Below are 4,085 nucleotides of genomic sequence, written 5' to 3' on the forward strand. Positions count from 1 at the left end.
TTGCTTTAAGTTTTGAAAATTCAGTCACTAGTTCTTTTAGATCCAGTTTTCCAGCTATTTCACACTCTATTGACATTCTGGCAAGTCCAACAAGTCTCTCTTGCACCATTGTTGCACGCAGATATGTTTTTATCAATTTTAACTTTGAGAAGCTACGTTCCCCACTAGATATGGAAACTGGCAAAGTTAAAAGAATGCATAGAGCTATAAAAATGTTTGGAAAACTGTCTGTGAGTTTATTTTCACAAACAAACTTCAGTATTTATTCAGGAGTGGAATGTTTCTTAAGTCGTCTTGAAAAAGCCTAAAGCTCACTACTCAAATCTGTAACATCAATGACTTTTGAATTTTCATGCTTCAATGCCAACTCCAGTTTTATACAAAATTCTCTTATCTGTTTTGCTGTTTTATTTTGCAAGCTATGGATATCATGCAGAACGCCAAATACTGACTCTAGCTGCTGCATCTGTTGAAATCTTTCGTCAACTGAGTGAATAGCAGTATCAAGGACTGCGAAACAGACATTCACTTTGAACCTTTGTTTTGTGTTCTGAATGGGTGTCTCATCCTTCATATGAAAACTGCTGTTTCTTTTGCCGAATGCGAACTTGCTCTGGTTCAAATTCTGTCAGAAAGTCTATTTCTTCAGCTAGCTCAAGAGAATCTACCAGTGTTCTTTCAAACCCTTCATCACTTCTAAATTCCTCCAGAATATTTTTAGTTTGCTCCAGTTTTTGAATAGTAGAATGTATGTTCAAGTTCTTTTCCTGAAGCTGCTTACTAGTGAGGTTAATCTTGAAAAGGACATTATACCACAAAATGAGTGAAGTCACAAATTTGAACTTGGAAAGGCCATTTGCAAGAGCTTCTGCATCTGAACATGCCGTATTGCCAGATGATCCAGTAAAGATAGTATCATCAGAAATTTCAGTTAGGGCATCATAAATGTTTCCAAGTTCATAGCGAAGAGGCTTCAAAGCATCAATGCGACTCTCCCATCTTGTCTGACTAACTGGTTTCACAGTTAGAGAATTCACAGGGCGAGTCAGAATCTCCCAATGGCATGTTGATCTTGAGAAAAACACATAATCCCTTTGCACCAGGTCAAAGAAACTGCTTGCCTCCAAACAGCATCTAGCAGCATCATTGACAACCAAATTCAGAAAATGCACACTGCAAGGAACAAAAAAGGCCCTAGCACTGATTTCCATCATTCTCCGTTGCACACCATTGTCTTTACCCTTCATATTACTTCCATTATCATAGCCTTGGCCACCTAAGTTTTCAACAGATAATGACATTGTTTCAAGCTCTTGCAGAATAGTTTCGGTCATAAATGCTCCAGTCGTCTCCTTCAGTGGTACGAAACCCCAAAAAATGTTCCTTTATGAGCACTTCAACATTATCTTCATCTGCAGACTTTTCCATATCCACAAAATGAATGATCATCGTCATTTGTTCAACATGACTCACATTTGGTGTACAGCCCAGTATTATTGAAAAGTGTTTGCAGAATGGGCAGCTTCTACAATGTTCTTTTTAATGGCATTTGCTAGGATTTGAATCAGTTCATTCCACATATTTTTTCCTATGTAATGAACCTGTGTTTCATGATCAGTTATTTTATGTAGATGCTCCTTCACGAGTGGATCAAACAAAGCTAGGTATTCAACAAATTTTAAAAAGTTTCCACTACCTGGAGTGTATAATTTTTCAATTTTGCCCACCGAGAACTCTCACTAAAGCAATCAGATGCTCCAATATTTGTTGCCAATATTCTTCTTTTTCCTTGATCGTACGTAAATTTTCTTCATCGATAGTTGGTGATTTAAACCACATTGCAGCCACCCCAACACGTCTTTTCACTGCTTAAAGGTTCAGTGATTAATAATATTCACTCACTTACCAATTAAAACAGTTAGTTACAGTGTTTACATGGAAAAAAAATGACCTTTTTTGACATTATAACCTGACACCGGTTGTTTGGAAAGTAATCTCCTTCCTCATGGTTACCTGCTTGGAGTGTGACATCATCACTTTTGTAGTCTATTAAGCGTTAACGCTGTTACTTTTCTTTTATGGACCTTATTTATTACATGTAAAGCAGATATAACAAAGAAAAGTTCATAACTATACAGCCCGATAATAACACTAAGATTTAATAATGCTTAAAGATACTCACATTTTGGATTTATAATGCTGAAAGATGTTATTCTTTATTCTTTGGCATCAAGAAACACAATTTTCCACAGTATTCGCTTGATTCTTAACCATCTACCTGCGACAGTTGTTAAAATGACCATTTGACATGTATCAACTCACGATATCTCCACTCTACATGAATTTCCAGCTATGTGACCCTGATGTATATTTGAGTTAGGTGCCACTAGCATTGCAGCTCTTGCCGCTGGTGGATGTGTATAATTGTGGCTGAGTTTTACTTATCAAAATTGTGGAGTGGGTCATCTTGACACTAGGTCACAAACTGAAAAAAAAATAGCTAAAATATTATTTATTTTTGCAGTAAATAAAAGATTTGGCATATTAATAAATTCTCAGAAATGTATAGAAATGAATTATAATTCATATTCCTTCCGTATGTGCACAGGAATTGAAATAATGACATCTGCATTATTTTATTTGTATATTTTTCATCTTTTTCAGTTTTTTTCATTTGATTTTTTTCCTCAAATTTGGCACCCCATTAAACTTGGCACCCTAGGCAACTGCCTAGTTCACCTATATGGATGGGCCACCCCTGTAGACAGGGGATATACAGAAGAGGGTGATATCGTTAATTTTGAAATGAGGAGTTGGTTAATGTGTGGGGGGGGGGAGGGTTAACCAGATTCCTACTATATTTAAAGATCAGACTATTCAGCACAAAATTGAATTCTACCTAACTGTGACAAAATGTTTGTATACTACCAACCAGAAAATGAACAAACTGATTAAATTTGTTCACTGGGGCAAGAGAAGAGTCTGGTCCTACCATAAAGATTTCTATAGTTGCCAGGCTTAAAGCAAAGGGTCTTCAGCTGTAGGGGCTACAGTGCAGCCCAGGGTCTTGGACTAAGGGGGGCCCGCAGGCCTGCAGGCCGGATGCGGCCCACTGCTTCTTTTCATCCGGCCCTCGGCAAGTCTCCGCACTGCGGGCCAGACACTGGTGGCCGAGCCTCATCAACCCTTTCCCCGGGGGCTGGAGCTGCAAGCGCCGGCTCGCCGATGTGCCCCAGCAGCCCCTGGGCAAGGGGCATTCAGGGAACCTCTGGATGCTGCTCCCGCCCCCAGCGCTGAGTACCACGGCCAATGGGAGCTGCGGGGTGGCACCTGCGGGCATGGGCAGTGGGCACCGTGCAGAGCGGCCTGGCCCCTCTGCCTAGTGGCCGGACATGTGGCCACCTCGGGGAGCAGAGCAGCCTGGAGCCAGGGCAGGCCGGGATCCTGCCTTAGCCCTGCTGCGCCGCCAACCAGAAGCTGCCCCAAGCAATCACCTCCTGGCCAGAGCCTCCACTCCACATACCCTCCTGCACCCCAACTCCGTAACCCAGTCCAGAACCCCTTCCAGCACCCAAACTCCATCCCAGAGCCTGCACCTCGAACCTCCTGCTACACCCTAAACCCCTGGCCCATCCCTGTCCCCACCCCAGAGCCCACCCCCCCAGCTGGAGCTGCACCCCTTCCCACACCCCAATCTCCAGCACCAGCCCTGAGCCTACTCATCCACTCTAAACCCCCAGGAGCCCAACAAATCTAATAGCCCCTGGCCACAGGAGAGTTAATCCAGCCCTGGGGAGCTGGGTTCAATCTGATCCTCTGCTATGAAATTCCTCTGTGACTTTGGGCAAGTCACTTGAAGTCTATGTGCCTCAATTTCTGATTTTTAAAATTAGGAAAATAATCTATCATTTCTCCCTCCTTCTGTTTGTCTTGTGTATATAGATGATAGGCAGGGACCATCCTATCATGTGTTTGTACCTACTTTGCATAACAGGGACTGCTAGAAATCTAATAATAATAAAATTCAATGATCTCCAGATTTTTTAAAAGGTTTAAAATTCCTTCAGTACCATTAGAGCTGAATA

At 41.8% G+C, this 4,085-nt stretch overlaps 1 pseudogene; it reads right to left on the bottom strand.

Moving 5' to 3' along the window:
* Nucleotides 1-304: 304 nt before the first annotated feature.
* LOC141981214 (zinc finger MYM-type protein 1-like) lies at nucleotides 305-1,839 on the bottom strand (annotated as a pseudogene).
* Nucleotides 1,840-4,085: the final 2,246 nt, after the last annotated feature.

This window comes from Natator depressus, chromosome 2, assembly GCF_965152275.1.
Source record: "Natator depressus isolate rNatDep1 chromosome 2, rNatDep2.hap1, whole genome shotgun sequence".
Lineage (NCBI taxonomy): Eukaryota > Metazoa > Chordata > Testudines > Cheloniidae > Natator > Natator depressus.